General features: G+C 50.0%; 1 protein-coding gene across 3 annotated transcripts in view; it reads right to left on the bottom strand.

The window, feature by feature from the left end:
- Positions 1 to 13457, bottom strand: part of GLCE (glucuronic acid epimerase) — a 40923-nt gene extending 27466 nt beyond the window's left edge. The window contains exon 1 of one of the 3 annotated variants that reach the window (XM_026040593.1): positions 13431 to 13457. The gene's annotated coding sequence lies outside the window, so the exon portion shown is untranslated. Of the gene's footprint in view, positions 1 to 218; positions 243 to 12171; positions 12242 to 13430 lie in introns of those variants that run through there. The other 2 variants (XM_026040596.1, XM_026040594.1) reach the window with 2 other exon arrangements.
- Positions 13458 to 13509: the final 52 nt, after the last annotated feature.

Here is a 13509-nt window from a genome sequence, read left to right as displayed (position 1 = left end):
AAGCAGACTGGAAAAYAGGAATAATGCACAAAGGTGAGGAGGGTCTGCACCGGGTAAGACTTTTTCCATCCTTTCTTCTACCCCCTTCCCCGGGATCTTTTTAAACCAATACTGAACCTGGGGACACCGGATCCAGTTCTAGCAAAAGCCAAGGAATTTTTGAGGTCTCCTTCTCCACAGCGCCCATCACCTACAGGGAAAGCGGAGCCAACAACTACCTGCTTCATTCTCCAGGGCTAAACGGAGGCTGTTTCCAGGCGCAGGTGGTCTCCAGGCCACGGTAACACACGGAAGCTCTGCAGTTTGCCGGGTTGCTGCCTCTTCGCGAGGAAACGCGAGGCGAGATCTCCCCGTCTCCCGTTCGGGCTTCTTTCCTTTGGGATCAGCTTTTCCCAAGTTTTGCACGGTGAGTGATACTACGACTAGCAAAGGGGCTCTTTTAAGCACAAAAATCACCAGATTACTAATCGAGACAAACTTTAAGGCTTGAAAGTCAGAGCGCTGCGTGGTTCAGAGCCCTGCCATGGTTCGTTACGATCCGCCTGTCACGCAGCATTCCCGAACTCCGGAACATTTAAAGCATTTAAAAAAGGGAGGCTAACCCCCCGTCTCTTCCATGCTACCTGCCTGCAGCACGGCTCATCGCATGCAATGTATAAAAGGTGGTCGTTAATCACCGCAATCCCGCTCGGACCAGCCGGCGAGGCTGGAGCGCGCAGAGCCCCGCGCCGGCCGGGAGCGCATCCCGGGATGCTCACCCGGAGCGGCGCCGGATGCCATGGCAACCTTCCCGCAGCTCGCCCGAGCTCCCCTTCCTCCTCGCCCCATCCTCCTCCTCCTCCCTCCACATCCTCGCGGGGTTCCTGGCCGGCCCACCCTCCGTGCAGAGGGAATGATCCCCCGGGATGAGCAGCTCCGCTCGCTCYGCGCGGCTCCCACAAACACGGAGCCTCCCGCAGCATTAACCGCTTCGGCACCCGGGCAGGGGCTGCCCCCTTTCCTACCTTAAGCACAAGCAGGTCCCTGAATCCTAGCGCGCAGCAGATGCGGCAGCCTCAACAATCCATCCCCCGGCCGTTTAAAGCAATTTCCCCTTCCGATCTCCTAAAAGGGAGAGGTGAGGAAGGGAGGAAAAAAGGGAACTACTTAAGGACCTGCTACAGCAACCGCAGTCGAATTTTCCTCCCTGGATCCGCAGAAATCCTCTTATTCAGCCCTGGCTGCTCCTAAGACGGGGCCGCTGACGAATTTCAAGGCTCAGCTCTTGACATGCGGAATCACTGAAGGATCAAGAGCATAAATGTCACTTCCTGCAGGCAGCACCGGCGCCTCATCTGCCCCCGCTCCTGGAGCCGCCGCAGCTCAACAGCGGATCCTGACATTTGCCTCGTGCAGGGCTTGCCTTGAGCGCCTTCTYAAAGAATTCCAGTTTAAAGCTTGCACTCGAAGGGTCCCCAGTTAAACCATTATGTGGTTTCATTTAAACTGCCCAAGTGGGAGAGCATCAGCTGCAAGGCGAGGACGCTGGCGTGCCCAGGGCTGTGCAGCAAATGAGAGCACCGAGGGCAGGGGCAGCAGCTCTGCACTCATTAGAGGACTTCACAGAGGACCTAACTAACCAAATTCCACCTCAATGCTTTATTTACTGCGTTTGCATTTATTGCATTTATTGCAYTGCCAATGCACGGCTGCATTTATTGCACTGCCAATGCACGGCTGCATTTATTGCACTGATTGCCCAGGGTCCATCAGCTCTGGACAATCTGCAAAGGCTTCTCCCATCTCCTTTACCACTTCTGCATGTTTCCTAAGCAAATCAACAGGCAAAGAGCCTGCCGAGGTGGGAGGCTTCGGTGGCGATTTAGACACAGGGGTCTAGGGTTCCTCAAAACAGAAATTAGATATCGTGAACATAAGACCCCGAATATACACTRCACATGGATTAAATAAGCAGGACCCCGGCACCAACTGGAAGCGCCAAATAATTAACTCCGAAAATGGCATTTTAATGGTCTCTGCCCTCGCTCAACTTGGCAAGGCCTTGTATAATTACCCTCTTATTAGCTCGCTGCCTCTTCCCCTTGCATGCCCAATTTAAAATTAAACAAAAACTCTTCTGTTGGAGCTCGCCTTCAAGTGGTCTTGTTTTAAAAGGATTACCCTCCGCTAAAAGCAAAGCGCATCCCGTASGAAGAGGCTTATTTAGGCACATGAAGTCTTTCTTTAGGTACCTACTTCACACCTGGAATTTTTTTTTTAAATCTATTTGAACTTTCTTACCAAATTAGCCCAATAAAATAAACCAAGTTTTATCACCCCTTAGAATTTCGGCCGATGCAACTGGAGGCCGCGTGGTATTGCTCCACATAATCCTCTCACTGGAGGCTCAGTTTAATAAACAAAGGCACCTCTAATAATTCAAATCTTACTTTCAAAGATGCGATGCGCCTGTCAGCAGCTCTCTGCAACACTCGGAATGTTTCTCCAGTCTCTCTCCAAGGCTTTGCATACATTTAAGCCTTGCCTTTTGAATGCTGATAACTACTGTGTTTCTTTTCTCTCCTTTAAAGGATTAAACACAACCACGCAGACATTTTTATTACTGCATCAGGCACTATTAAATTGTCAGCTTTTCTTCCACGATTCTCTTAAAAAATAAAAAATGCACGGCCTTGAAAACATCTTTACATCAAAATACTCATTTCTTAGCACTTAGTTATTAAGTGAAGCAAACAAAGCTAAAATCCAACCACCCACTCCACTGTTTTTGCCTTGCAGCCAGGTTCGAGAAGACCAACCACCCAGCACATGCATTTTTTAATGCTATATAGTACATCCATGTGACATCTGTCAGCAAGCCCTTCCTTTTGCTCCCCCCAAGATAATTATTTTTAATAGTTCACCGCATTCCCTTCAGCAGCAAGGCGGGAACTCCAAGGATTTGCATTCCTGATGTGCAGAAACAGCCCTGGCAGAAGAAAAAAATTAAGGTTTTAGCAGGAGAAAGGAGAGACGTTTTTGCCCAATACGGTCCTCTGCAAATAGGAATGTTCCAACAAAATCTCCAGTTCTTCCACACTGTGAAGATGCAATTCCTAGGATTCCCCCTAGTTACCTTCAAAGGAGATGCTGCTTCTTTGCACTGTCTCCATCCTGGGCTACTGCTCCATCCCTGGCTGATTCCCGTGGTGTTTCACGGCTGCTAAACTCGATCACGCTACCAGAACTCAGTGGATGCAAACGCCGGCAACCGACTGCTATTCGCTACAGACAAAAAATTAGCAAATAATAARATAACCATTGTGCCATTTGCTTGAATCAACTTAGCGACTGAACAGCCTTAGGATGCAAGCTAAGACGCTTTGCTAAATGACCATTTTTAGCTCTGTGAGCTGCCTTGCAGGGCTTCAAAAGCAGGCAGAAACAGCCCTGCAAAAGGCAGCGCTTGCCTCCTCCTCCGGCAGCGCTTCAACCCGGGCCCGAAATCTGCTCCTGGTTCTTAGGTACCACCTTAGACCACAATTTCCTTCTCAAATCCAAACCTGCTGCAAAAGGAGCCAAATACTTCTTTGGAAAGGGCCACATCTTGCCATGATTTGCAATGCTAGATATGGGGCTTTTCCTTTTTTTCTGATATGGAAATTTCCTTAAAACAGGCTGAACAGCCCCTCAAAAAATACCCTAGAAGGTCAGCTCTGGTGGTAGGGACCACCTTTGGTTCCCCATGGCGAGAAGAGGAAAAAAATAAATAAAAATAAAAAAGGTCTAGCATTGCAAAATGTCATTTTCCTTCACATGTCATTTTCTTCTGGCTAGCARGAGGCTGAACCCTGCTCGGATCCGCAGGGAGCTCCGGTGATGAGCGAGTCTTACTGCATTTAAAGCCAAATGCTTTGGTGCATTTGGCTGTAAACGGTGCAGGTTTKGGGAAAAATGTGCATTTTTGCATTGGAATCCCTGCGATCCGGGACAAAACTTCCTCTGTGCAAGGAGCAGTGGGGGCTCCAGCAGAGGGCACTMGGAATCCAGGGAGAGGAGGGAATCCAGGGAAAGCGGCCCCGGAGCTGGTGTCAGTGACACCCACGGGAGAAGCAGGACCTTGGCGCCGCACTCGAGCGGGTAGCGCTCACGGCCAAAACCAGCACTAACTGCTAAAACCAGCGCTCATCTCTATCCCGCACGGCTAATTGCAGACTAACGAATCCTGGAAAACATTTCCACGGCTAATTCCCATTTTGAGGCATCTCCCAAGCGCTAGGGCCCCGCTTTTTCCAGCAGCGAGAGCCTAAGGTCTTACTGGAAAAGTATAAAAATAATAACAGAAGCAGAGCCTGAAATTCATGGTGGAGCAGAGAGGGAGCCCAATAACAACCCGGCGATTCCTAAAAAGCCACTTATTAGCCAGAATTTCCCTCTCAGCAAGATCATCTCCGCCGTTTGCTCAATCAGAAATGGAATGCAAGCTCTGAAATCTAGGGACATATTCAGCTGTAGAAGCCTGGGGTGGGGGGAAAAGTGTTTTATTGATCAATGGTCCCTCTGGAGTAAAATAATAATAAYAACAACAACAACAAGGCACTAGGTGTGGTCACTTTAAAGCAGTTCTTATAGTTTCCCCCCACTTCTCTTAACTGCTACTTTCCAGTTTTCATTTTTCCAAACCAGTAATACACAAAATATTAAAAAAAAAAAAAGAATTTAGAAAAAAAAGTCAAGAGACTTGAGAAGTATGTCTTTAAAAAAAGTGAGAATGTGATAAATCTGACTCTTGCAACAAAGCCAATTTTTGCAAATAGCTAAAAACRTGTCATAATTATGAAGTATTAGACAGCTTTCAGTGTTTTGGCAGCCTATTTGCATACCTATCACACTACAAATTTTACACATCGTAAGCACCAAGAATATTCTACAGTTACTGAGTGCAGAYGTCAAAAATCAGCTTTCTAAGAAGATTCTGCACTGTACAAATTCAGGACCAGTGGTTGCCATAACGTGAGCCACCCTCGATCCGTATGCATAAGGGAACACCTCATTTGAGGCTAAGTTAATTAAGAAATGGTACCTAAAGGTACCTGAAATACATGAGAACGCCCTGCAGAAATGACCACACTCAAGTCACTTGGCTTAGGAGTTTGGGACCACCTTTACCTTCGATAYAAGGATGACAACTCAAAGACATAAGGCCCCAAATATCAACTTACTCATAGAGTTCAAMCACCTCTAGATCCGGCAATCTTGAACCCAGAGAGATACATCAGTCCAAAGCAGGAATAAACTACATATTAAATATTAAAACCAAACACTTCCCCCCCAAAAAAAAGAAGGGAAAAACACCTTTGAGGAACCAGCAGAGACCTCATGAATATGGAGGAGCAGTCGACAGCACTGAGCGCGAAGCGAGCGCTCCCCAGCAGCTGCCCATTGGCACCTCTCAGCAAAGTGTTGATTCTCCTTCTCATTAATTCCCCACGTTTTAAACACCACATGGCAAAGGCTTGTTTGCACACGCCTCAGGTTTCACTCCAGAAAGGCAATTTTCTTCCTATAATAATCAAGGATAATCAAGGCGGGGGATTCTAGGGATAGAAGGGGATAATCGAGGAGCTCGTGCTCCTTCCATTGACTACAGAGGGTTAAACCCTAGGATATGACTGTACTTTACCTCCTTTTATATATATATATATATATATATGTGTGTATATATATATTTTATATACATATACAATATATATACACATACACACACACACATATATATATATATATAAAATGTGACATTATTTTGTGCATTATGCAAAGGAATCCAAGTCCTACATTAAATTTTCCTTAATTCTTCGCTTCTCATGAYAAAGTTCTTTAAAAGCCTAATTCCGGACAGACTTAATATGAACATTCTCCGACAGAGCTGTTCACGCTTAAAAATACGGCATTAAAACAGCTWAAACATTTGATGTTTGGAAGCAAAGTTACCCATCTGCCAAGGGGGCTGGAAGCATTACATACCGGGAAAGATTTTCTCTTCTAAAACCATTTAACATTCAAGGGGAAAAAAAAAAAAAAGAAAAAATCTCCAGACATGCAAAGCTTTAAGCTTTAAAATAATCCTCCCTACTTACTCCAGATCATCCTTGCAAGAAGTGTTTGTTTACTCTGCAGCCCCRCTTTTCTGCGGCGACCCTCCACGCACGGCACCAGCTTGAACACGGACATCCACCCCCGTAAAAATAATGGCATTTATAAATTAATCATAATGCCTAAAAATAACTGACCTACTTTACCCGGCCCCCCCGGAGCGGGCGCGGCCACGTGGCGAATGAGCTCCGGGACACATCCAGGTGCTCCGTGCGGAGCCGCGATGTCGGGCGGGTTCTGCTGGGATCACAGCCTGGCAAGAGGTGCCAGCTGCTTGGAGCTGCCTAAAACACACGGAGCGGCGGCCCCAAATCCCGGGATTTGCAGCAGACAGCGGCGCTGCTGATCCCGTGCCGGGAGATTCCGGGCAGGATGCGCCGTGCGGGAGCTGGGCAAGGAGCTCGGGGCTGGAAACGGAGCGGCAGGCACAGTTTTAAGCACAGTTTTAAGCACCCAGGATTTATTCATCTAGTGGGTGGATAAATGCAGCCAGGGCAGCCGGGTGCAGCCGCAATGGGGCTCTGGAGCGGGACAGGACGGCCGGAGCGCCGGGATAACCGCTCAGGCTGGGTTGTGGCGTTGGCCGAATTCCCGTTTTTAAGCCCAAACCGGCGCCAGCTCCCAGCTCCCGCRGCCATATGGTGGAGCGGAGCAGCGCTCTTCCTCCTGCCTCCCTAAACACGAGCTTAAATTCCTGGGAAACGCAGGTTTCAGCGGCCCAAATTCACGCTCTTTGGGGCAATTTCAGTAAGAATTCATCATGCAGCAGCAAGTGGGAGAAAAAAAAAAAAAATCACACACACCCCCAAATCCGGTCAGGAAGAACTTCAGCAGAGCTGCACAACTGTATGAGTGACTAGGAGAGACAAAGCGTCCCAGCAAGTCATCCCTGGCATTGTCCCTCTTCCATGGAAAGCTCCATCTTCATCACCTGAAGAAGRACCCGTGGAAATGTAAACACCCCCAAGATGCCAGCAGGAGCCTTGGAGGAGGAGTCACCGTCACAAACGGGAACAACAACAGCAGGGACCATCTGTCCCACCAGCAAAACCTGCAAGAACCATCTGGGAAGGGGGGTTGTCAAAAACATCAACTAAGCGCCGGGAAGCGACCCCCAGCTCGGGGACCATTGCCTCGAGAAACCCTCCAGCCCCATTAGCCACCAGCAGCAACATATTGCCTCGCTGCTTATTATTTTCTATTAATTTATTATTAAGTCACACTACTATTAATCCATTATTAAGTTATTTTCCGCACTTTGGAGGCTGGGCCCATGGGATAAGGAACCTGCTAGAAGGCAAGGGCACCCAAAGGGACCCCCCAGGCTGCAGCTCCCAGTCCCTGACCACTTTGAAACTGGGTGTCAAAAACACATGGGGAAAAATTCTCCTCCCGCGGTGCAGCCGAAGGCACCCGGATTCCGTGTGGTGCCATTTATCATTAGGAAGAGACGCAAGAGCCCTGCGAAGATGGCAAAGCTCCTTAGGATTTTGAGGAAAGCCTACGTTAAACAGCAGGGATGGCACGAGATGATGAGTGCTACAGCTTGAGATACACAGTGCTGCTAAAAAAAGATCTGAAAATTAAAAAAAATTGAAAAAAGGGAAGAATTTAAACAAAATTAGCTGCGAGGATGCGAGGAGCAGCCCTTGGCGCTCACAAATCTGGACTCTGACTTCAAGGAGCATCGATCTGACAGCTTGCCAAAAACCAACGCTTTAAAACACGCAATGAAAAATCACAGAAAAAAAATCTGCTTATCAAAAAATAACCCAGCGTAGGCCCTTCCTCCCAGCCCACGAGCCAGAGCCCTATTCCAGGCACAGTAAATTGTTTTGACAGAGGCTTCCGTTATAGACGTACACTATCTACTATCATTAAAGTCTCGAAACACGCGGTAATTAGGAGGCGTTCAGTTCACCGCACCGACTACACGGTGCCCATTTGTTTATCACAATCTGCTCCAAGCGCAGCCCTGTTTTGACTACTTTCCTACCCAGTCGGCTCAATAAACAATTAAAACAAAATCCTTATATCTAAGTCCTGCTCCAAATAAATGTCTACCGAAAAACTAAGCCAACAACATCAATTATTTCCATTCATCCAAACAGCCCCTAGCCAGCTCGTGTGATACCAAGCCACGCAAGCCAACAAAACAGCTTTTGAGGGAAAATACAAATGCTGAGAAATTAAAATATTGAATGAAGTGTCTTTGATTGGACACTGGAGTCTTGTTGGGAAGGGCTTGTTCARTCCAAACAATTCGACTAGTTCTTGCAAATCCGTCACCTAAGTAACAAGAAGTGCAGCCCTAAGATGTGACTTTTAAAGATGGGGTTTATTTTTTTTGCCTTAATCCCCTCCGCAGCCCCGATACTACAGCCCTGCACTGTACCTGAGCTGCTGGGCTATCTGCAGGTTGACTGATGAAACTCTTGTGCTTCCTCAGGTGCTGCTTTCACCGCTGCTGGTTCAAAGCCCTTCCAGTGTAACTGCAGCAGGGACCTGCACGCGCAGCTCAAATAGTCATTAAATGCAACAACTAGAATGAAAATCAGTTTATTTTACCATCTAGATTCATTGCTCTCCAGCTTCCCCTCAAGGGCCAAGATGGGCAAGCGACACCCCCGAGTTTCCCCTCTTGGACTTGGCCTCTCTGGCACCCCAACTTTCCGATTAGACTGGTTTTGTTGTTGGCTTTTATTTTTGTTGGAGTTTTTTTTGTTTGTTTGTTTTCTTTTGTTATTCTTCTGAGACTTCCCGGAATTTTCAACATACCTTAAATCAATTAAAAATATAAAAAGAAACAAGGCAAAAGCCACGTTTCCCAAGTGAGAGCAGCCCCAGCACAGCAGCGTTTCCAGCACAGACTTCTTATTGATGCACACCATGCACCCCAAACCCACCAGCACTACAGGACAGGCAGGAAAAAGCTCCAAAATAAATAAATAAATAAATAAATAAATAAATAAATAAAAAAGTTCAACACTTCATTTTTGAAGGCTGGAGAGAAAACACAGAGTTTGCATGTTGCCCTTGAGAAACTAAACCAGCGATGCACACGGGTCTCGTGCAACGCAGCATTGCATCAATGCAGAACACGCAGGCCAGTTAGGATGAAATATGAGGAAAAAAAGGGGAAAAAAAGTGAAATATGAGGAAAAAAAGGGGAAAGTTTGCATTGGAAGCAAAGCTAATTCCAAGCCCTGAGCTCCCTGCACGCCTGGCTTGCGGCAACTCGTTCGCGCCCACCACTGTGGGCACGATGCAAAAGTTGCACCTGAAATCAAACACACACAGATGGACTGAACAGCCACTCAAAGTAGAGAGTTTTCTTAAAGTTTCCAGAAAAAAACTCCCCTCACACAGAAATATCATTATGTGTCTTTGCAATTTCATGCATGCAGAGGCGTGGGAAGCTCTCGGGTACCAAGCACGACTTGAGACCCTCATGAGCTACTCGGGAGCAGTTTCTGCCTAAGCCTGATCTCTCTGCAACTCCAAAACGTCTCACAGCTCTGCTTAAAAGCAACAMCTCTGAAACTATTAAGGCAGCAACCTGATAAATTCTGCCACTGTAGAGACGTATCTGCAATTGGAGGCAAATTGAACACAGACAGGTACACAAAGCTACCTTTTTTAATACTAAAAACTGCTCCTTTTTTGAATTCGTTTTCTGTAAGCTAAGTATTTTGTGCATATATCTCAAACCGAATTCAGACTACATAAACACCTTCTAATGCTCGAAGCTCTTGCCCAGTATTTTGCAAGAACTGTGAACAAATACTGCTGGGAAGAATGCATTTGAAGAGCAAAACCAAACAGAAACCTTTGCTTTAACCTTAGCAAGGTCAGCAGCAGATACACGGTAAAATTCGAGCTAGAAGTCCCTTATCCAGAGTGCATAATCTACTGGTTGGAACTGATTTTTTTTGACGTTTTCAAGTTTTGAATGACTCGATGTGAGCTTTGCAGTGTCCACGTGTGAGCTGCTGTAGCGGGAGCATCCCGTCAACATCTCCATTTCCATGGAAGTCGGGAAACCCGACTTGGACAATGGCACCCTCCAATCCTGAATCACATCCAAGCCCAGTCGGTTTGTGCTCCAGGAGCTGCACATGATCCCGAGACAGTGGATGAGGCCGGTTGGGTCCCACGCCAGGGGACACCAGCCCATCCTCAACACCACTTGCACAAGCGGCAAGCGAGCGAGGAGCCAAGGAAAGGCGGCACACTYGAGATAAGGCACTAATTAAAAGCTCATTTCCCTTGGAATCGGGAGCGAGCTTGCCTTTGGAGCATCTCATTACCATGCATTTCATCTGTCACCTCCGATATTTCAAAGCCYGGATTAAAAGTGGAGATGTGGCGCACAGGTCGTGCTCGGTTCCCAGGTAAAGGCTGTTAAATATTAGCTAGAGGGCTGCAAAGCTGGAATTCCTGCCCAAACTCAAGCCCGTTGGCTCCCGAGATTAAAGGGAACCGCAGAGCGCGCCCAACASCCAGGAGTTACCAGAGAGCACAAGGGCAAGAAGGATTAAAACAAACCCGGGCAAACTGCTGGTCAAAGAGGACATTTCAAACCCTAACGCAATTAGGGCACGTGAAGGACACAGGAGGTTAAAAAAMCAGCCACAAAAGCCAAAAAAAAGGGCTTGGAAGGAAGGATTTGCAGAAGATGGGGCTCTGGGAACACRTGGGGATAGAAGGTCTCATGTTTAGCTCACAGAGAGCAGGATGAAGCAGGGGGAGGAGGAATATCAGCATGGGAGAGAAAAGCTCAAGCTGCAACATCTCACACGGAGATAGCTACGAAATACAGAGCGGAGGTCGAGGAAAGGGATTCCTATTGCTATGAAAGCAATAGGAAACACKAAGTGAAACGCAGGCATGCTATAGAAAAACTAAGGCTCTGCTAGGCTTACATGCAAAAGGAGAACATTTATTCCCCAAGTTTTATTTAGGTGTATTGGAACTTCGGTGTTTCAGGAARAAAATAGAGTAAAGTCACAGAATGAGGGATTTTTACTATGGCAGAAAGAACAGCATCTTCCGACATTTTACGTCTGCAGCACAAGACTAAACTGATGAGTCAACTTGCTTTGAAAAACAGGAGAAATTATATCTTAAAATTTCTGAATGCAACTCAGACATGAAAGCTCCTTCATTAAAGGCAAACGCGAGCAGTCAAGCAAGCAGCCCCAGAAATCCCGTAAACAGCTGCCCTTTCATCTTCCAGCTCAATTAAATCTTCAGAGAGGAGAGAGCTGCTTTAAAGTTAACCTCGGTGAAATCCTGCCTCTCCTTTTCCTTTCCCTTCCCAAGGATCGGGGATCCAGAAGGGAAAGAAGCAGCAGGGAAAGGAGACCGCAGAGCGGCGCCGGAGGCTGCAGGAGGCTCCTTTGGGTGATCACTTGCCCATGGGACAACGGCAGCACCGCAGGTGACCAGCACCCCATGGAGGTGTCTGCATTTAAGAACATTAACCACCCAACAACCACATCGACTCACATTCGTATAGAACAACATACAGAGCTGGAGCAGCCTGGGCGTTACAAGCAGCAGCACTATTGCCCACGAGTCCCAGCCCAGGACCAGTGCCAGGTCCCTCGTTTCGGCAGCGTTTTGGGACACTTTGCAGTATTTTAACAAAATTTGCTCCCTGAATGTAACATTATGAAGSGCTAAAACGCTAAAGAATTTCCCCAGGTAGCGCCTGCAGGGACACGTGCTAATATTTCCCTTATTAAAGCYGGGCTTCCTACGAGGTCAGCGTCAAAGCCGTGCCCCAGGTGAGGACGGCGAAGCCAAGCGAGCCTGGGGGCTCTGCAGGCTCGTGATTAACCACCCTCCTCGGCAGCATCTTCATTAAATAAACCAGGGACCGCTCGTCACAGAACCGCGACACCCGTGCCGGCGTGCCAATGCAAAGCCCAGCCATCAATTAACAGCGCAAGGTTCCCCTCATCTCGATAAGGGATCTGCTCCTTGGAAAGCGACCCAGGGCGTGCGGATTGCGCCGGTTCCTCCCGGAATTACCTGCAAACGGGTCCCAGTCTCCGCGCGCGGCCCCGCAGCCGCACGAGGAGCCGAGCAGCTCCCCGCAGCACAACCAGCGCTGCAAAAGGCAGGGTGCAGGACTGCCCCCGGCTTCCCGGAGCGAGCCGGAGGACACCGCGGCAGGGCGAGTGCTCCCAYGGCGGAGCCCAAACCCTCCGGCGCGTTACAACCGGCCGGGTTTAGAGGTACGCGGTGTCCTCGGAAGTCTTTCTTGCTCCGGCAGCTCCAACTGGAAGAGCTACCAAGTGCTGGCAATTCCYACATCCAACGCGACAAGCCAAACGGCCCAAGCTCCGACTCGCTTAAGAGCGAAATAAAGTTTCGGGATCTGAGGTGCTGCTCTCCTCGGAAGGCGGGAAGCGTCGCGGGGAGAACACCCCTGTAGGGATGCTCATCCCTGGGATTCGCAGCTGGGATRTTCTGCGCAGGAAACCAGCCAAATRCCCGCACCACGGGAGCGCCCTCGTGCCTCTTCTCCGTGGCTCCCAGCTCCGTGACCCTGCGGCTCCCGCGCCGGCAAAACTCCACGTTTCGGGATATTAACCGTCCCATTCCCAGAGCATTTCCCCGAGGCTGGCTCCTGCTCCCACCGCTCGGGAGGGCACCAAATCCCGGAGGCACGGCTCACTGCGACGGGAGCCATTTCAGGAGCCAGGMAACAGGGACACCGGCGCTGGGGGCACGGAAGGGCCCGAGGCGGCTGCTGAGCCGGAACCGAGGGGTTTTACACCAAAAATCCTGCGTTTCTCCCGTTACCTGCCCGGTTACGGGCGAGCCCGAGGGGGCACCCGATGGGGAGCCCCTTTCTGGGCGGTTTTTACCCCAAAATGGGACGGGGGGGGCGGAGGGACGAGGCTGCCGCGCGGAGGGGCCCGCGGCGGAACCCCGGGGCCGGGGGCACCCGGAGCGCCGCGCCGCGCCCCGCCGGCCAATCGGAACGCGCGAGGCGGCGCGCGGGGAGCGCCGCGGCCAATGGGCGTGCGAGGGGCGGGGCGCGCGGAGCGGCGGCGGCCAATGGCGGAGCGCGGCGCGCCGTGACAGCCGCGGCGCGGGGGAGGGGGCGCGGGACCGGCCTCGCCCCGGGGACACCCCCGCCCCGGTCCGGCCCAATGTGGTCCGGTCCGGCGGCAGCGCCCCCGGCCTCCCCCCTCGCAATGCCCCGGTGCCGCCCGCCGCGGCGGGGAGGAGCGGGGCGCAGCGGCCAGGGCAGCGCCCCGGCGGGTGCGGGCGCGGCCTACCTGGACGGTGCAGCCTCGGCGCGCGGTACCGGCGGGAGGGCGGCGGCAGCGGAACCCCTGCGCCGGGGAGGCGGGGGCG

Source organism: Nothoprocta perdicaria, unplaced genomic scaffold (assembly GCF_003342845.1).
Source record: "Nothoprocta perdicaria isolate Ctin4 unplaced genomic scaffold, notPer1 scaffold_26, whole genome shotgun sequence".
In the NCBI taxonomy this organism is placed as follows: Eukaryota; Metazoa; Chordata; class Aves; order Tinamiformes; family Tinamidae; genus Nothoprocta; species Nothoprocta perdicaria.
The sequence above is the reverse complement of the archived record's forward strand: the minus strand, read 5'-3'. Positions and strand labels throughout refer to the sequence as shown.